Source organism: Triturus cristatus, chromosome 7 (assembly GCF_964204655.1).
Source record: "Triturus cristatus chromosome 7, aTriCri1.1, whole genome shotgun sequence".
Classification (NCBI taxonomy): Eukaryota; Metazoa; Chordata; class Amphibia; order Caudata; family Salamandridae; genus Triturus; species Triturus cristatus.
Genome location: NC_140590.1, coordinates 144,842,312 through 144,863,632, shown reverse-complemented (window position 1 = coordinate 144,863,632; position 21,321 = coordinate 144,842,312). Strand labels below are relative to the sequence as shown.

Sequence of the window (21,321 nt, the reverse complement as noted above, 5' to 3'; positions counted from 1 at the left end):
AACAACAGTATCTTGTGGTAGTAGGATTTTATTGCTCCATACCCATATCATCATTAGAATACAATTATGGTCGCTGAGTGCAAGCTGGGTGATCCTTGGTGTGGAGCATATATGGATGATACTTGCAGAGATCAGCACATGGCCTATAACAGATGTTGCGTTCCTGCCTATAAAAGTTGGAATTACCCTACCATCATTATCACGGGCACACTGTAACGGGCTTTTCCCGGTCTGCGCTCAGGAGAGCATGCAGACATTTTCAGCCGTTGAGGTCTCCTTCGTCCCAGTGGCTTCCTGGTCTGAGCTCAGGAGAGGATGCTGACATTTCCAGCCGCGGAGGTTTCCTTCGTCCAGCAGCTTCCCCTGTTTGTGCTCAGTATAACATACAGGCATTTCAGCCGCAGAGGTTTCCTTTTCGTGTAGCGTTCCCGATCTGAGCTCAGGAGAGCGGGCAGACTATTCTGGGAGGGCTACCAATCACTGTCTTACTCACAGAAGCCTTGTAGTTCAGGTATCCTGTTTCCTGGACGTCACTCCACACGCTAGTGCGCAGTGAAGCGTTTTGGATAATACTTATCTTTTCTTTCTTTTCCGGTACCCTTGCTGATTTTGTGTTTGTGCTTCCTTCATTGTGCCGGAGTACTTAACTATCCACTTGGGAGAATATTCCAACATCCGAGGCTCTCAGCGAGACACCGTGCTATGTGACACTTGGAACCAAGCAACAGATAAGCTCTTTATTATCTGTGTTGAATAGTGGTCCGTGTGTTTCACTTTTATCAGCCTATAGACAATACCTTTTGGATGACTGCTGTATGTATGAGATGTAAGTAGGGTTCACTAGGGGAGCTAACTCACCTTCTAGATTACCTTGCACCTTATCTATACATATGTCATTTATGTTTCACTACAGCGCACAGTTACCAGGCGGCAAGGAGAACCCCGACCATCTTACCTCGCAGGGACTGCGCTGTCTTTTTCTCTACCGCAGTGTCTTTTTTGTTTTATCCCTTATTCCCTTTCCCTGTATGGTGTCTCATGATCGAGTTGTGTAGTATTGGCTCCCAGGGGACACCAGCAGAGAAAAAAAGGTATACTAGCAATATATATTTCGCCCCTGCTGATCGTTTGTTACAGGTTAGTGGCTTTCCTTCTGACTTCCTGACAAATATTTGTCCGGGAGCCAGGTAAATAGCCACTTAAGTGATGAACAGAGGAATGACCCTAGGGAATAAGTCTTATTTTGGGCATCCTTAGTTGGGTTTGAAAAATCCTTGAATCTATTGCAGAGAGGTGGTGTAAGCACAGTAAAATGGGACTTTATCTTTCTGTGACGATGCTCAGAGCTGTTAGGGTATTGGCAAAGTGGGCAATTGCCAATGGCTGCCTTTTCAAGGGGTCCCCTTTTATAAGAGCCGCAGAGTTCTGTCATCTATATGTTAAAAAAACTCTTATGTGTCCTTATTACCTCTTTGCGAGAGCCAGCCATGCGCAGTCCTGAATGGATTTGTGGCTGTCCAGTGCTGTGCAAGTTAAAGTCCTGGCCCCCTTCTATATCTCTGTAAAAAAATTGTTGTCCAGAGATTTACATTTTTGATTCGTGTTTTTGGCTCATTAGCAAAGTAATTTAGCTTGAGTAGACATTGCTGATCTGGGGCAAATTGTTTTGGACTACATTTTTGAAAATGGCATATGTGTTGCTGTGATGATGTAATATTTCTGGAACCATGAGACCTATATATTTCATTTTGGTGTCAAAACAGGTTTTGGAGGTCAAGTAGTCTTATAGAGACAGAAAACTCCTAAGAGCAATCATTCTGCCATTTTCCAAAATGGCCACTATAATAGAGGAATAAGAGACATTTATAGAAATGAAACAAATAATAATGTTTTTCAATCCTATTATGTACACACCAATCAATGTTTATGATCTGAAATTGAAAAAAAATAATGTTTATCGCTCCTGTTTTAGACACATTTACTTAGCTCACTTTTTTTGTTTCGGCAATCACTCTTGTTACATATGCAGAATGTTGAAGAGCATATCAACAGAGACATCTTTTTGTAACAGTTTTTTTGAGTGCATGTACGTGTACGTTCTGTGGGTAGATGCTTTAGAAATGTCATAGGTTTTAGCACCCCATCAATACCTTCCCAACCAAATTCACCTGAATATTTCTCTACATATGCATGATCCAAAACATTTACACATCTTCTGATCAAGTAGAACGCTCTTTTAATGTGTCCACGCATAAAGTATGATGTCAGTGGAAGGTCCCTTAGCGGGACTGAGATCTTGAACTCACTATACCTAAGATCTTCAAATGTGTTACACTCAGAACTCGTTTTTTTCACACTTGCATAAGTTATTTTTCTACGTCTTTAAAGTCACATTCTTTTTCTGTCTCAGCACATCCTTTTAGACACTATCACAGGTTAAACAGGTAAAGCTCCAAGCTTTGTTCCAAATTTGCTCATAGTTTCATCACCCATAAGAATATATGCCTTGATAAGACCACTGGGTATCTCTGTGTCAAGTTTCTTGTACAGAATATGAATCGGGATTCAGTGTATTTTCTCACCTGTTCCATAACTCTGACAATCCTTGAATTATGAACATTGCAACAAATCAAAGAAGCATAATAATAACATCTGCGTCATTTGACATTACAATGACTCGATTGGAACAATTTCGAACAGCCCACTCAGCATGTGGCACAACACAAAGTTCATCTTCCTCCAATTTGCTGTTAAGTTCTTGAACAATATGGCTCATATCTATTGAATATATTTCTACAGGCACCAACTCCTCATTGACAATCGTTCCACTTGCAATAATTGGAAATTCAGTGTTCACTGACTCATGAGCAACCAATGTTTTGTTGTGTTAACATCTCAAGTTCATCTTGTTCGATGTTGTTGACCAGAATTTATAAATTGCACAGGTATAAGTGTCAAATGTTTGATGCATACAAGGTCAATTGTTCCACTTTGAACATTTGTCTGATTCTCTCACATTCTTTGACAGATAGTTGAAGATACCTGTCAAAGACAATGTGCAGTCCTGCAAGATTCACAATGACTTTGATATGTGTAGAACAATCTGAACGGCCTCTCAAAAGTTTTGCATTGTTGAAATCTTGAGCATTCGCAAACTGTGACATGTAGTACAAAATAACAGCAGTTTTCAATGAGGACATCATTTCTGATTGAAATTCTTCACGTGGAAGTCTTTTTTTGAGCTCTTGCATGAGTTTATATTTCACTGGTTTGGTTGCAGCATCTCTAACAAACAATGCGTTTGTTGGAAGAAGATCATGCGATAGAATTTCGGATACCGAGCATCAGAATCCCGAGGGCGGAAACGCAATTGTATAGGGACTACGTGCCGGTTCCGACTGGCCGACAGGCTCAGCCAGCCGGAATGACCGACCGGTTTCCGACCGCCTACGTTGTGGTCAAAGGCTTTACGACCGACATCGAAATCAGGCCAATAACATCTACCAGCTAAATTGTAAACTTGGAACTAGAGTATCCTAAAATCCTCATTTCTTTATTTGGACAATCTTGGTCAAATTATCTGCTGCCATTTTCCTACTTTAATGGTCTGCTTTAGAGTCCCTAGAAGCAATTTTGTTTGTACTGGAGACTATGAAAGAAAAAAATATTAAATCACATAGAGGCAATCTGAAGCTTCCCCATAGTTCTCGAGTGGCCCCATTCCAAGAGTTGGTATATCATAAATAATCAAATAGCAATAACTTGTTTTTACATACTGCATTAATAAATAATCTGCTCTGTCTATGCACTATAAATTACCCAACTTAATGCTACTCAATGTAATGGCCTCGAGGATGGATAACTGAGTGGGACTTGATGGCATTGGAATCGAGATCTGCAGATCACTGCATGTTTATGCAGTTTTTATTGTGAATCTAATATGTTTGTATTTTTCCTTTCATTTGTACAAAGATGAGATTGCGAATATTTGTATTCTGTATTACTGGAGCCATTGTTTCAAACATGTCTTTGGCAGGCGAACCTGCAACACTTCTGGAAAACATCATGGTCAGCCTTTATGTGAAAATAGTGTTTTAAAGTTCTATTTGTGGCAATATGTTTTCAAAACTTTCTTGGGGCCACCCCCAACACCCCCAAAACAACTCAAGTTCTCTTGCTTGGTGCAATTCTGAGATGGAATTTACAGATGACGTCTTTCAAAGGCCACCTTTTATGGTAGGGTAAAAAAGGTTTATATAATGCTGCATTGTCATTGGCATGCCGGGCTGTGGTGTAAAATATAATAATACAACAAGGGGTCTTGATGTGTCAACAAATTAAGCTATGTCTTTTAAAAAAACAGAGTAATTCCTGCTATGTCTGGTATCATTGGCATAGTTTCATGGATATTGGGCAGGCAAATCTAAATTAGGTGTTACAACTCTTAACACTAATAGTTCGATTCATAGCAAGGATCAGGGAAGGACTTGTTAACTGGGCAGGGTACATTGGTTCAGTAACAAGCGAGAGTGGAGCCTTAGAGTAACAAGCAGGGGCAAAAGACCTAAGAGATTTATTTTGTTTGTGTACACACAAAAAACGATCTCTGTCCGGCAGTTGCTATTGGTTAGCAGTGTTGGTATGAGTTCTAAAGTAGAGCCTATGCTCCAAGTGCTACAGGAGGCAGTGACGAATCGGACCGAAATCCTTAGAACACACATATCAGGCATGGACCTTCTGGGCCCTGAGCTCAAAGGCGGCACTATTAAGGCGTGTATCCCAGAATGGAGTCCTGACAAGGAACAGTCACTTGAGCGATACATAGAAAGATCACCAAACATCTGGCCACAAAAGCAGAGTGACGCCTGCCTCAAAGGTCTAGCCAGATTTGTCCTTCCAACATTTTTGAGGCCCTGAACTGTAGCCTTTTTGGGAAAAAGGGGGTGGTGATGGACAGAGTTTCTGAATGATGCAGAATACTCTTACCAAGTCAAGAGATCATGGTTTTAATCCATCACCGTTTTTTAGCTCACTGCACCATCCCAGCTCAGAACCTGGCTACATGCAAATTAGTCTGTACCTGTCCCAGTGCATGATGGGAACAGGGCAAACCAAACTACCAAGCCAATTCTTATACTGGGAAGGAAACAAGCTTCCGGGGACCGGTTTCTGGCATCACAGCCTTCGTCGGCCCGGCTTGCCTGAATCCTGATGGTGCAATGAGCAAGGGACTCGCGTCTGAGCATACCCTCCCACACTGAGTGTGGATAAAATCGATTTGGGAAAAAGGGGGTGGTGATGGACAGAGTTTCTGAATGATGCAGAATACTCTTACCAAGTCAAGAGATCATGGTTTTAATCCATCACCGTTTTTTAGCTCACTGCACCATCCCAGCTCAAAGGCGGCACTATTAAGGCGTGTATCCCAGAATGGAGTCCTGACAAGGAACAGTCACTTGAGCGATACATAGAAAGATCACCAAACATCTGGCCACAAAAGCAGAGTGACGCCTGCCTCAAAGGTCTAGCCAGATTTGTCCTTCCAACATTTTTGAGGCCCTGAACTGTAGCCTGGCACTGATGTTTACCAAATTAAGGTGGAATCGGAGCATTGGCCAGCAAAGCCCTGGTCAATGGCGAAGTCCTGGATTTCAGGACTTGTCACCAGCCTTTTACCTGTGTGGCTTGGTCTACAGATACCCAGGTGTCTTTCTACAGACACCCAGGTGGCCTTCCACTGACACAAGCCGGGTCAACCACAGATCTCAGATGTGCTATCATCTAGAGCAGTGAGTGAGAAGACCCTTTTGCCTGCAGGCCCAGCAGCATCAGAAAGCACTGTCAAGTGTTCTGCAAAGTCCACACAAAACCCCAAGGCATGATGGGGTTTGCAGAATCCTGAACACGGGTGACACAGTCAGCCGTCACAGAGGTAAGGTAACATAGCTCATTGCTGTTTAAAGCAGCTTGGACTGTAAAAACACAGCTGGCTGTGGTAGAAAAATACTCTAATAAGAGCTTCATCTAGCAGTACCTTCTCATCACTAGAAGCCCCCATCAGCGTGAGCTTCTCATTTTTCCGGGCAACGCCTTCTTAGGACTGGAGGTATCAAGCAATGTGAGCTTCTTCCAGAGGTGTCTTCAAAGTGCTATGGGATCCCAGTGTGAACGCAGAAGCGCAGCCAGGATGCTATGGGCCCGGAAAAAAGGAACATTGCCCCTTTGACTGCTGTTTGGGTAGAAAAATGCAGCAGTTATCAGGGTTCAATGGACCCCTCTGGGATCTGGCCCCGGTGCCACTGCACCGGTTGCACCAATGGTAGCTGCGCTCCTGTGTGAAAGCCTTTTTTGTGTTTTTGTGATCCCAGAAACTAATAGCTTCCTCCAGCAGTAGGTTCTCAGGCTTGTGATTTTAACCATCATGTGAATGACCCATCCTGCTCACAGGCAACCCAGCTAGTGCTATCTCTAGCGGGGTCCAATTTAATACAGTATGTTATCTCCCCCACCCACAAGGCAGGACACACTCTCTGTTAGACCTGGCATCATTTGCGCGGGTCTCCCTTCCTCTTTTCGCTTCCTATCTTTTATGCCCTTCCTCTTTTTGCTTCCTATCTTTTATGTTGGCTGGATTTAGATGTTCTGGGCGCTGTGCCACTACTAATCAGTGCCACAGAGTGAACGCTCTCTGTGTAAAGAAGACTGTATGAATTGGGATAACCATAATTGGCTCATTTGGTTTACCTTTCAGTCCCCAGTCTAAGTGCACTGTGTGTGCCCAGGGCTGGTAAACCAAATACTGCTGGTGGGCCTGCAGCGCTGATTTGCGCTACCCACCGAAGCAGCTTTTAAAGTATGTCTGTGTAGCATGTTCTAATAGCGAGTTAAAAAAGACTTAAAAAGACAGAGTATGCTGTTCCTCCTGGTCAGGGGTGATTCTGTGAGGTACACACTCTACCCCAGGAAGGAGATAAAGTGAAAAATGATATCTAACAAAGCATGAGAAGTACATGTGGTAGGGGGGGGGGGGACCACCAGGGTGGAACTAAAACCCTCACACACCCAGCACGCTAGGTGTCATGCTTCATCATCTGGGTTTTGCTCCTCGTTGGGTCGGCGCTGCAATCCCCAACGGGCACCCTTAGAAGGGGCTCTTTATCGGAGATCTTTTGTTCCTTGCCGAAAGATGAGTGCAAGTGAGGGCCAGGTAGGTGTAGATGTTGGTGAGTGTATATAAAAAGGGTTGATTAGTCTGAAAAACAAGTTTATTGGGTCAGTAAACCACCCTATTTAAAAACAGTGTGAGTGGCGGTAGTCTGGACACATTGGGTCAAGGACTCACATCGCTCAACTCAGATGGTCAACATGTTTCTCACCTAATGGTCAGGAGGATCCAGCGGCAATTCATCAGGACCAGTGTGGTGCAAACTATCTACAATTGTGAGGGTGTATGACAGGGTCTCACATTTATGTGTATGTACCTAGTCAAATCTGCCCTATGAAAGTGTGGAAGAATCTAACACTTTCGCAAAGGAGTGGCCTAAAAGAGAGGGAAAAACAAGCATAAAAGGCCAACACAAAACATTAAAATCACTTTATCATCTATGTACATGATAACATGGAGCTGAAAACTCCTAGTATGCATGCACTAAACAGGAAGCAGATACGCTTGAATATAGTGATCATGCATTGGTGGATGCAGTGTATGACACCGTGTCAAGGTAGTCTTAAAAGAACCTTTGTGAAAGAACTTAATTCAGGGGAACCTGAATAGCAGTGATGATGTCAATGCGCTCACCTAAAAATTAAACTAGTACCGCTCCAGTCTGTGCGTGGCGAGCCTCTTGGGATGGCGTGGTAGCCTCCTGTAATATACATTGGAACACAACTCAACTCGAAGAGTATATTGACAAAGTACACCTGCTGTGCGCTAGGTGCGGTAAAGGACATGTAGACTATGGTGCTAGAGACCTCAGGCAACAGGGAACACCGTTCGGGGAGAAACCCACCCCTAAAGCCCAATGCGCCGCCCACGAGAGTAGGCAACCCATAACGGCGTCAGAGTCAGCTCAACCCAAAAGCAGCGATCACCTGTCCACCCCCGCGTCCAGGGACCACAGTCCGTCCAACAGTTGCTACGTGGTCCGACCAGTTTACTCACGTTTTTGATGCCCAAGGTGGTCATAGAACCTACCCCGCTCCGCTGAAACCGGAAAATGATGTTCACTATCCAGCGCTCCATTTATGAACCGGTTGAGACAGGTGAGGGCGTGTTAATTGATTGGGCGTTCAGTGTCATGTGGTTCGTGTGTGCAGGAACGCCCAAGTTCTATGTGGCTATGGGCGCCATCTTAGAACGGGGTACTGATTCCGTACCAGTTAGAGTGAAGATAGTATCGGTAACTCATAAGTAATTAAAGAGACCCAGTTGGAGTCTAGTCACTCTTTTGAGAAGGAGAATGTGTACAACCCTGTATTGGTTGGTCCCTAGTGTGTGGGTTAACACAACCTGTTCTATGTGACTATGGGCGCCATCTTGTAACGGGGTACTGAAACAGCATCAGGTGGGGTAAAGGTAGTAACGGTATCTGTTAGTGTTCAGAACTCCCCAGTTGGAGTCTAGTCATTCTCATGAGCATGTGTAAGGCCCTGTGTTAGTTAGTTCCTAGTGTGTAGGTAAATACAACAGAGCGAGCAATATCGGTTGTACGCATCGCATAAAGGAATGCGACGTGAGAGCTGGAAACAGCGTATCTCTGGAATCACTGGCACAATATTCACGCACCAGGGAAGTCCAGTTATTAATATTCGGAGATAGCTATCAATACATAACTGGACCACATCATTACACATGCGTAGAGTCCCAAGAAATGTAGGCTCAGTTATACTACTGTGGATGCAGTGTAGACTTATCAGTGCATCAGTGCACCCCAGGGTATATCGTCATTCAATCCTCTCTTATCAGCTTTGAGTCGATGTACCCATCTTTGTTCAAGTTTGAACAGTGCCTGTGATGTGATTCTTGGGTGTGACTCCAAAACAACCCATCTAAGCGAGTCTGGTGTGTGGTGTAAATTCTTAAAGTGGGTGTACAGTTTTGTGGTCTCCTTCATGCATCTTATATTGCTCTTATGCTCGGTGATGCGTATCTTAATAGCTTGTGTTGTCATCCCTATGTAGATCAGTGCACAGGGACATATCAATAGGTAAATGCAGTTAGTCGAGTTGCAATTCGTGTGGCGTGTAAGTGTCCAAGTGAAAGTATCAGACAAGGTAACCTCCTTAGTGGCAATTTTCTGTTTGCAGGACGTACAATTGCCGCAAGGGAAATGTCCAACAACTGGTGGAAGCCCCCATAGTGTGCCCTGGGGGTTCTGTGTTTCTTTTCTGGCAGGCCTTGTATGGATCAAAATGTCTTTGAGATTCTGGGTCCTCTTAAATGCAAATCTGGGATGGGGTAAGGAAAGTTCCCCAGAAGACAAGATACCCCAGTGTTTTTTAATCACTTTTTTCATTTCATTGGATGCTGGAGTAAACGAGGTAACACAGGTCAGGATATCAGTTTGTTCCCTAGTCCTGGTCTCTAGAAGTACCTCTCTGGGGTTGTTCCTAGCGCGTTTCATTGCTCTTTGAACTGTGTTGGTCGGATACCCTCTGTCTGTTAGATTCGTCGCTATCCACTACTGAGCTACAGTTTCTCCTCAGACGGAGAAACTGACCAAACGGTAAGTTGTCCCTCAATGCCTTGGGATGGTGGCTACTGTAGTGTAAGAGGCTATTCCTATCAGTAGGTTTCTTGTAAAGCATTGGGCTTTAGGGGTGGGTTTCTCCCCGAACGGTGTTCCCTGTTGCCTGAGGTCTCTAGCACCATAGTCTACATGTCCTTTACCGCACCTAGCGCACAGCAGGTGTACTTTGTCAATATACTCTTCGAGTTGAGTTGTGTTCCAATGTATATTACAGGAGGCTACCACGCCATCCCAAGAGGCTCGCCACGCACAGACTGGAGCGGTACTAGTTTAATTTTTAGGTGAGCGCATTGACATCATCACTGCTATTCAGGTTCCCCTGAATTAAGTTCTTTCACAAAGGTTCTTTTAAGACTACCTTGACACGGTGTCATACACTGCATCCACCAATGCATGATCACTATATTCGAGCGTATCTGCTTCCTGTTTAGTGCATGCATACGAGGAGTTTTCAGCTCCATGTTATCATGTACATAGATGATAAAGTGATTTTAATGTTTTGTGTTGGCCTTTTATGCTTGTTTTTCCCTCTCTTTTAGGCCACTCCTTTGCGAAAGTGTTAGATTCTTCCACACTTTCATAGGGCAGATTTGACTAGGTACATACACATAAATGTGAGACCCTGTCATACACCCTCACAATTGTAGATAGTTTGCACCACACTGGTCCTGATGAATTGCCGCTGGTTCCTCCTGACCATTAGGCGAGAAACATGTTGACCATCTGAGTTGAGCGATGTGAGTCCTTGACCCAATGTGTCCAGACTACCGCCACTCACACTGTTTTTAAATAGGGTGGTTTACTGACCCAATAAACTCGTTTTTCAGACTAATCAACCCTTTTTATATACACTCACCAACATCTACACCTACCTGGCCCTCACTTGCACTCATCTTTCGGCAAGGAACAAAAGATCTCCGATAAAGAGCCCCTTCTAAGGGTGCCCGTTGGGGATTGCAGCACCGACCCGACGAGGAGCAAAACCCAGATGATGAAGCATGACACCTAGCTTGCTGGGTGTGTGAGGGTTTTAGTTCCACCCTGGTGGTTTTCCTCCCCCCCCTACCACATGTACTTCTCATCCTTTGTTAGATATCATTTTTCACTTTATCTCCTTCCTGGGGTAGAGTGTGTACCTCAAAGAATCACCCCTGACCAGGAGGAACAGCATACTCTGTCTTTTTTAAGTCATTTCAGGGCTTGTATGCTGGACCTCGTTAAATATAGCCCACCCCTTCCTTTCTTTGTTTAGCTAATAGCGAGTTACCCTCCATTTCACTGTTTACTATTGTGAGGCTATTGGTTCTCATACGCCAGAATGGGCAGGCTGAGTATTACATTCCATAATCCTACCTGCCCCCAGGAACCTGATAGGAAATTCAAATTTGATATTGTTTTAAGCTCAGGACATTGAGATACATCTTTTAGTAAGGATCATTTGCATATCCCATGTTCGAAAATGCCTCTTCTAGAAACGAGGTATTTTCTTGCCTAAGCTTTCCTGTATGCTTTGCTAGTATGTGTATTGGTCGTCTGGTTTTGGAGCAGCAGGGCCAGCTGGGTCAGACCTGGCTAGAAAGAGAGATCGGCATTCAGAGCATGGGGAGGGGTGACTCTTTGATCTGAGCAGGGCCGTGCCTGGCAAGGTGAATGATGGCTCCACCTCCCACAGGGCGTCTGATAGTAGACCCCCTGATTCTCAAAGGGCAGGATGTTGCCTCATAAACCAAGTGCTACCCAACCCCACCGAACTGGTTCTGGCTGGATTCAGTGATTTGTGACTTTAGAGAACAAAGACTTTTTAGGTATAAAACGCTGGGTTGAAACCTTTTGCAAGTGTGTTCCTTCTGGATGTCAAGACGAAACTCTGTCCGAGTGAACAGAGGAAAGGACTTTGAAACTTTCACCAAGCTTGCTGAAGAAACTACCCGAGAGCCTGAATTGAGAGCGCCTCCTGCCGAAGTCTCAGGGACATTAGACTTCACCCCGTCAGAGCTGTCTGAATTCCTGTGCGAGGGATTCTACTTGCAGGTGAGGCCTCCATTGAGTAATCCGGAGTCTCTAGTTCTACTGTAAGGAACGCGGACTGGTAACCCTTTGTTAACTCAGTGTAGGCCCCCGCAGCTAAGAGAGAGCTGCCGCCGCTGAGAGCCCGCCTTAATATGAACCTTCGGAACCTTCGCTGAATCTATGAGGGCCGCCACAGTTAAGAGAGAACTGTTGCTGCTGAGTGCCCGCTGTTGTGCCAGCCTGGTCGAGATCATCCTTTGTCCTGTGGGCCACCGCAGCTAAGAGAGAGCTGCTGCCGCTGAGTGCCCGCACTTGTGCCAGCGGTGCATCATCGTGATTTGTCCTGTGGGCCGCCACAGGTAAGAGAGAGCTGCTGCCACTGAGTGCACGCACCTTTGGCAACTTTGCATCATCGTGATCTGTCGTGTGGGCCGCCGCAGCTAAGAGAGAGCTGCTGCCGCTGAGTGCCCGCACCTTTGCCAACTTTGCATCATCGTGATTTGTCCTGTGGGCCGCCGCAGCTAAGAGAGAGCTGCTGCCGCTGAGTGCCCGCACCTTTGCCAACTTTACATCATCGGGAGTCGTCCTGTGGGCCGCCGCAGCTAAGAGAGAGCTGCTGCCGCTGTAAGCCCACCACGGAGCTGCACAATTAGAGTCATCGCCACCACCAGCCACGGCCGCCGGAGACGCGTGCTGCTGCCACTGAGAGCCCGCCTGTCCCAGAGTGCCCAAATCATTGTGAGTGCACGTTGTGGACCACTGCAGTCAAGAGTTGTGGTCGCTGGGAGTCCGCCTGTCACCGTCTCCGCTCCTTCGAGAAGCTGCGTGCTGTGTCCCCGTCCAACGGAAGGTATCTGGTGCGCAATGGGTCGCGTTTCTAACATTCTGGATCTGGTGTTCTCTCACTTGGAGTCTCTTCTCATTGAGGCACCCATTGCTCTGGTCTGGTCTGACCACTATTTGATCCCTTTCTCCTTCAGCATGGAGAAACCTGGCTACAATAGAGGTAGCAACATTTTTATTAAAAGAAATTGGAAAAACTTGTCAGAAGCATCATTGGCACCCATCTTACAAGCCAGTCAACCTACTCTCTCGGCCGATCCTAATGAGGCTTCTCGGGCCCTTGATCATTGGATTTCTACAGCTGTTGAATCCGTCGCCCCGGGTAGAGTTGCGAGGTCAGCGAGGCTCTCCCCTTCTGCTCCCTGGTTCTCGGACTCCCTTAGAGCGGGATTCGTGAAATAGTAAAATCGGACTGTAAGGAGGGAGGTGCACTTGATCCCTCATTTACGAATTTAGCCCGATTCCAATGCAGAAGTGGTGGCGGAAATTCAGGGGTATAAGTCAGGGGCTCCGGACGTCCCATGCCCCCCGAAACTATGGAAAGCCATGACACACTCTGTCAAGCATGTACTGTAGCACGTGCTGTAGCACATTTGGAATTTATCCCTGACGTCCAGAATTTATCCCGACATATGGAAACACGCCACACTCCTCCACTTGAGGAAAAAACCAAATGGGGATCCTGGGGATCTAAACAACTATAGGCCTATTTCATTGCTATCTGCACCAGGTAAGATGCTGGAAAAACTGGTGCAGCGGCAACTGACTAATTTCATTGGGAACAAAGGCAGTTTACATGATACCCAATCGCAGTGCTTAATTTGTAAAATATGAAGTCCAGGTGCTCAAATATTTGTTGGTGGCCAACACCCATTTTCCCCGGCTCCACCCACTCACTCTATTGGCTCCACCCACATCCTCAACTGGCACTGCTGAAAGCCATATGTAATTCCCGATCTGAATTTCAGCATAGGAGCCTTCCTCAGATAAAGTTTTGATAGGAAGTCCCCTGCCCCGCGAAAAGTTTGAAAAAGATTCAATCAAAAGTGCATTTAAAGCATAAGTTTGGAATAAATTAGCTAAAATCACAAATGCATTGAAAAGGGGAACGTGAAATATCCCAGTGCTCCATGTGCCGATTTGGGGAAAGGACAATACTGGGATATGTGCAAATGTGTTTTGTGTTGTCATTTTTAGTAGAGTCTATGTGTGTGTCATGAGTTCAAAGATGCAACTTTTATATATCTTATGGCACAAAATAAGCCAAAATGTTCTGAAAAAGAAGATAAAATGAATAAAAATCCCTCTTTCAAAGTGGTCCTGTTGCAGCTCATGCACTAATACAGAGAAATTCCTAGTTAAATGTCTGCACTTTGCTCAAAGGCAATCACTTAAAACTGGAGCCTCATGAGGAAAGTGTTCATTGACAGAACTCAGCTGTAGCCTAGTTTTATGTGAGTGCACACTTTACAGCATAAACATTTAACTGTGAATTTCTCCGAGTTAGTGCATGACCTACAGAGAGCATAGCTCAAACGACGAGAAGCAATCAGCGCTCAGTGTTCATGAGCTGTGAATCCACTCAAGCATTAACAAGGGCAAATTCTGAGTTAACTGTATTTGCTTTAGACGGTACAATAGCGGCATAAAAAGAGGCTCACTGACCATCAACATCAGGCTCGCCCTGGGAAGAACACGAGCTCTGGGGAGAACCCAGGAACGTAAGGTGGGCCATACAGCACACGGGGCACCTATCAGACCACTCGTATCCAGGCCCACCTCTATGAATCAAGGCCAGACTTCCATATCTGGCATTGGATGTTTCCTTGGGAGGATGGAAGGCCAGTTTTGTTGCTGGAGGCCAGTTTTACAGTGCTGCACTCTCGGACCCCAGTAACAAAATCAGCATACTAGCATAACTAACACAGCAATCACTTTTGTTTCCAGCCTCCCTGCTTTTTTAAAGCAGTAGCTGCAGAGTTATTTGTATATCAAGCATAATAAACTTGTTAAGATATCTCTGGAGATTAATCTTTCTGTTGGAGTTTTGTCCAGTGCAAGTTTTAACTGATCTACAAAGTAACGCAGAGGGTTAATATGCCTGCTGCAAGAATGTGCACCTTGCAGATCACCTAAATGTATTTTATGTGCACAGCTCTGTGGGTTACTGCTTTTGTCACAAAATATCCTTTTGTTTCTGTACGGTTCATATGTCACAATAGTAATCTTGCTCAGTGAGCTATGAACTACCATCAAAAAGAGCTGCATGCAAACTACTTGGTACAGGCTAGAAAGTTATGTTTTTTTCAGTCATTCATTATCCTAATGTTGCTAAAAAGGGTTTGTTTGGGTAGAAGTAAATTCTTATTAGTAAATGTAACCCTAACCACTGTTATGTTTTGAATTCCAAGTTTGTGCTTCTCCAGCCCAAGCACTCTTAAAAAATGCCTACACCTCGTAGTGCCCTTGGTCTTATGTAGCATTTTCTATACACTGACTTACACATACATTATTCATTGTCTCGCTGTGTGTTTGATGTAGAGTGCTCCGACACCATAATCTGGTATGAGAAGCGCTATAAAACAAATGAAATACATGAAGGGGCTATGGAGGGATGAGGGGCACTGTTGGAGGATGATAGTGAAGGAACCATTGAAGGGGTCCATTAAAGATTGTCCTATCCTAGTGCATTGTAAGCTTTTCATTTACTATGCTTTAAAAGCTAATACAATTGAATGTATATTGAAAAATGTGTTGTAGAATGCACCATTTTTGTCCAAATTTTCTTGGGGGGAGAAACCCTCAAACCCCTACTTGTGGCCGGGCTCACTTGCTATGCAACATACGGGGGCTGGTCTGACGAAATTTGCCAGGGCTGCTTTGGTTTCCCAGTCCGGACCACAGGGTCAGATCGGGAAGGCGGGCAATTTAGCGATGGGCCAGTGCCCCAGGGTCACCTGTGGGCCGTTTTTTTAAGGCCTCTGTGAACCGGCCCAAGATATTTACCCTGCCAGGCCACTATAATGTGGTGCCAGCATCACAGGCACCCCCCTTGTGTAACTTTCCCTGCTGGACCATGACCCATCCCAGTTCATGGCCCTTACTCTATAGTGAGCTGGGGAAGAGGTAAGTAAGAGAAGTAGCCTCCTTAGGACTGTTGTCAAATCTTTTTAGCCTTGTTTGGGAGGGATGGGGGGGGGGATAGGGTGCTCTTGTATTAGCCTCGCTGTGAGACAACCTTTCAGAGGGGACAAAAATAAATTGGATGTCTGATGGGTAGTATGGAGCGAAGCTGGCGCTGCTGCTCTGTGCGAAGTCTGCTCACTAGAGTGTGACTCGCACTGTACTTCTTATGGTCTCCTTGGAGTACGTAAACTTGTATTGCTGCCACCCACTTGTAATTAAAACGTCATAAAAAATCATTTTCTTTATACAAAAGACAAAGCTTTGGGTCTGCAACATCTCGTTAAAATTTCTTCTGTATTCCTAACTCGTTTATTGAGACATGAGGCTGAGCCAAGTTGAGGTATGATAAACGTCTAATAATGGGCCAGGAGATGGGTCCTGGGGGGTAATTCTTCGGCGCCCTCTTTTTAACACAATCGCCAACCAAGAGGAAGATTGCAAAAAACAGCAGGACGTTTGAGAGCATTACCTGGTGCAGAATGAAAGTTACCGCAGACCTAACCGACAGCTCCATTGAAAACAAGGGAAGGGTTTATCAGTCCAGGTTACAATCGCTGACGATGTAAAAGACCTGAAAGTCCGAGGGCCCAGCCTCTTGATGGACTCCCGTGGGTGTCATCGCGTTTAACTCTTTGCAGTTCATCAATTGTAACTTGCTGAAAACTCATCTTTAGCGATTTGTGTGCCAAAAATCTAAAATGTGTGAACGATGTCTTCCTAGTTTCACTTCATTAGTCAGAAAAGTTGCCCTACACATTTACATTCAGTCACTGATGTAGGAGTCACAGTCGGACGGCAGATTTTCAAACAGCAGGCCAGGTGTTAGACATGCAAGACAACAATGGCAGCATTAGCAAACAGGACTACACTGGCACAGGCAGAAGACAAACAAGGCAGATGTAAGGGCTCAAGAAAATCAACAGTTGTTTACTTACTGGTTACCAGCTTCTGCACGACACGCAGCTTCAAATAATAGTACTGAACTGCCTGTGCGTCATGCGTGTCAAACTGAAAATGAGGCCATAAGTACCTTGGCAAGAGCATTTAGAACATCTATTCTGTCCTGTCAAGCTTGTACATAAGTTATTAAGTCAACATGTGGGGATCTGGTGGAGGCGGCGGCTAAATACCCATTACAAGTTGGTAAGCCTCAGTTGCCCCTCTGGCGAGAATAAAAACAAAGAACAGTCTCTACTTACTGGGCTTACATAAGAGATGGCACTTCTTTAGAAAATCCCGAAAATCAATATATATTTGAGTTAGCCACGTAATCATCCACAGTTGAGGAAGGCTTACAGAGATTTACATTTCTGGATGAAAAATTAATACCACATGCGGAAAAATGAGCGACCATTCACGCAGGTGCACGGACACTTTGAGGGAAAAAAATAACTCCAACTTATTCGACAAGGACAACAGCACGAATCTGAAATTCCGGTCATTTGATCTCGCATTTTCATTACAGTCCCTTGGGCTAGCTTGAACGGAGCACGCTTTTTAAACCCTTGCAGCCCTCTTCACCCCACGCCACTCCCTAGAGCAGTGGAATACTTTCAAAATCTTCTTGACACAGGTTAACGATGAAACTATGTGACTCAAGCGCAGCCTCTGGCAACCATGGGTTAGATGATACAAGGCAATATAAATCAGACTTGTATGAAGCAAGTAAATCCAATCAACAAAACTCATACCTGTACTGATCGTGGGCGCTTGTTTAAATTCTCTTCTGCTGGACGTTTTACGTTACTGTAAAACATTTTACCTGCAGTACTGCGCACTTCTAGCCTGCCTTGCCCCAGTACAGCCAAAAGCCCGCACTCAAGCAGTTCCAACGGAAATGAAACCTTGTTCCATTGAGTAATTCAGGCGCGATCCGCTGACGTAACATCACCAACGTGATGATGTCACTCTTTTAATATGCCTGACCGGGGTGGGCCTTCCTATGAGGACATACAAGGCAGCAACCGAGGAAGAGCACAAATGAATGTTTTATACAAGGCAGCAACCGAGGAAGAGCACAAATTATTTTTTTATAATTACTGGGCCATCTGCTGGAGGAGAAAGATCGCATAGACCCGGCCCCGTGAAATAAGTGCCGGTGCTGAGCACCGGAAAGCACCGGCACAAATTAAGCACTGCCCAATCGGGCTTTAGATCAGATTTTAGTACCGAGACCGCAATCCTAAAGTTGGCTGAGTCAGTGAGACTGGCGGTGGATTCAGGGGCATCCGCTCTCTTGGTGCTCCTGGATCTGTTGGCGACATTCGACACTGTTGACCATACCTTGATGTCTCAGAGACTGCAGGACTGGGCATAGGGGTACGTGCTAGCCTGGCTGAACTCCTACTTAAGCAATCGCTCCCAGAAGGTCTCACTACAGCCATTTGTGTCAAAGCCAAAACCAGTATGGTGTGGAGTCCCTCAAGGGCTAGCGTTGAGCCCTCTCCTGTTTAACCTATACCTGGCTCCGCTGTTCTCTTTGGTAGTCAGTTGGGGGGTGAAAGAGATGTCATATGCTGACGACCCCCACTGGTCTTCTCTTTTAAAGAACAGTCTGAGGACTCCTTCAGGAGTTTCAAAGGCTGTGTAAGAGACATTGCGTTGTGGATGAACATCAAACTAAAGCTCAACGCAGGAAAGACGGAGGTGATGTTTTTTGGGAAAGCGTCACCTCCAGCACCGGATCTCTGGTGGCCTGAGGAAATGGGCCCCCCTCCGTCACCTGCAGACAGTATAAAAAATCTTGGGGTGAAGTGAGAGTCTGAGTTGTAATTTTTGGCGAGATACGGCAGGTGACGGCCACCTGCTTCAGTAAACTCAGACATGTGCGCAAATTTCTACATTTACTGCCAGAAGCATGCCGAAAAATGACTGTCCATGCAATGGTAACTTCTAGGCTGGACTATGCCAACAGCCTCTATTTAGGCCTACCAAATATCTAATCAGGCGCCTGCAGATGGTCCAGAATGCGGAGGCGAGACTGATTAGGCGGGTCCCTTTCCGACATCATGTCTCTCCGCACTTTTAAAGAACTTCACTGGTTACCTGTTGCTAAAAGGATCGAATTCAAGGCGTTGACATTGGCTTTCCGAGCTACCCATGGCAACTGACCCAGCTACCTGAAGCTAAGACTACGTGGTTATAAGCAGACGAGATCACTAAGGTCTAACTCAAAAAGCCTGCGCGGCATACCCCGTAGATCCTTTACGGTTGGGACAGCAAAATTGTGGAACTCCCTGCCAGACGACTCACGCAACATTGAGGCAGACCCCCTTTTCAGGCAAAAGGCGAAGACCTGGCTCTTTAGGGCAGAATAATGGATCTGTGGCTTTGCTTACTGGTTTACAACTGCATACTGTCGATCGCTTAGCGCCCGGACACCTCTGCTTGAGGTAGCTGTATTATTATTATTGTTATCAGGGCCGGCTTTAGGGCGGTGCGACCGGTGCCACCTCACCGGGTGCTGGCTTTCTGGGGGCGCCGCGCTTGAAAGTTTATTATGCTTTTGAAGCGCCTGCTGCAGCGTTTCTTTCCCGGCAATTACCAGGCCTCACATAAATGTCACAATTACTCCTGTGATTAATGATCATCCTGGAGAGGGATCAGCATTTTGCATAGTTGAGGTTTTGACTTGGCTGAAGTTAGTGCAGAGGGTTAATATGCCTGCTGCAAAGAACGAGTACCAAGTAGATTACAGAGTGCGTATGATGTAAACAGATCAGCAGGTTACTGCTTTCAAAAGAGACATCCTTTTGTTACTTGCAATTTATAACTTAAAGTCCTAATATAGAATAGTGAACTATTAACTTTCATCCTAGAACTGCATACACACTGTAAAGTATACATTATTAGAACATTGATTAATGTTGTAAAAAGGATTAATTTGGCTAGAAATCGATTCTTATTATTAAAGAGAACTCCCAACTATGCTGTTTCTTTTTCGACTCTGCGTTTGTGCTTCTCCACACCAAGCACTCAAACTATACTGCCTACCAGTATGGATGACATGTGACTCCTACACTTTCAGTCCTTTGGCTTATGTAACATTTCCTATACACTGATTTACACACGTATGATTGATTGTCTCTGTGTAATGTGTGTGATGCAAAGTGCTCGAACACCCTACACTGGTATGAATGGCGCTATATAACTAATTCAATGCATCTGAGAGAGTGTGGTTATGGAAACTTGGTCACTGTTAAAGGGTGCTAGTGAGAGAATCCGTGGTGGATGTCGTCATTGGGGGGCGCCAACAAACATTGTCGCACAGGGCGCCACCAGCACTAAAGCCGGCCCTGATTGTTATTGTAGGACACCTGCAGTGTGAGCTTTTGTTGAGTATCTTGTCAATGTTACAAGACATCTTTAGTGTGACCTCCTCCTCGGGGTCTTTGAATCCCAGCCGTGTAGTATCAGATTTCCCCAGCAGTGCCAGAAAGCCTATTTGTAAATTATTGCAAATTTTTAAACTATTACTATTTCAAAAAGATTTCCTTTATTTTTCAATTCAAACCTTGTGGTTTTTCAATGTTATATATGTTTATAGGGACTGACAGGTGTGCGACATGCTGGCATTAATATCCCATAATGCAAATAAGGAAAATAGGCTCCCGCAAGATCTGGTGCATAGTAAATAACAGCCCCAACTGAGGTGAACACAGCACATTACAACTCTGGTGATGGCCACGCCCATGTCTGTCCCTGTTTTCACTAGAAAGTTAGCATCCATGTGGCAAATACATGAAAAGAAAGTACATCATTGAAACACGGGGCTGTTTCCGACATAGCAACACCTGTTAACCTTACTTGACAACGCGTGTCGAACCTGAATTATACTGGTATGGGACGGCATAGCCAGACCTAAGTAAACAACCCACAGAGCCCTTTCAGTTTACTATGCATTACCCTGGCAGAGACAGTTACACTTCTGGAAACTGGGCCTAAAAACGTCTAAGAATAGCTCCCTCAAGCAACGTAAAGGGGGCGCATAGCGTTGCTTTGCGTTGGTAGGTGAGGTGGGAGGAGGGGAGGGGGCAAGGGGCAGTGGAAGAGTATTCTGGTGCTGTTGGTGCCCTGGCCATCGGACAAGAGTCTTAGTAATACACGTTATCGAGACAGGTTCATTTCCACACACTCAAATGACGACAGTTCTATAATGGCGAAGTGTACCTGCTGAGCGGCCTGGAGTAGAGCTGTGTCCGCCAAAGGACCTAGCGCCTCTTCGACAACAAACGAAGCGCGGAGAGGAGAGGCGCTGTCAAGTGGTCTCTTCTCGTCTTGCAGTCAGCGGAGAAGCAGGGGGAGGCGGGGGATTGTCGGGGAAAGAACAGTGTAAGAAGAGGAACCATTCTGAGAAGGAAGGAAATGTCGAAAAGTGGTTTGGATATGTGTTTCAAATGTGCGTGGTTCACTCTCTGCAAGGGAGGTGTTAATGATACTTCTATAAATGCAGCGCGCGCTGCAACTGAGTTCACTCTTCCTGCTTATTACAAGAGTTTAATGTCTTGCTGCTTATTACAGGTATGAGGTATCT

General features: G+C 45.3%; 1 protein-coding gene across 5 annotated transcripts in view; it reads right to left on the bottom strand.

Moving 5' to 3' along the window:
* Positions 1 to 21,093, bottom strand: part of LOC146809062 (B-cell receptor CD22-like) — a 426,891-nt gene extending 405,798 nt beyond the window's left edge. For 3 of the 5 annotated variants that reach the window (XM_085615864.1, XM_085615866.1, XM_085615868.1), the window contains exon 1: positions 20,958 to 21,093. The gene's annotated coding sequence lies outside the window, so the exon portion shown is untranslated. Of the gene's footprint in view, positions 1 to 17,479; positions 17,617 to 20,957 lie in introns of those variants that run through there. The other 2 variants (XM_085615867.1, XM_085615865.1) reach the window with 2 other exon arrangements.
* Between the last annotated feature and the right edge of the window lie 228 nt (positions 21,094 to 21,321).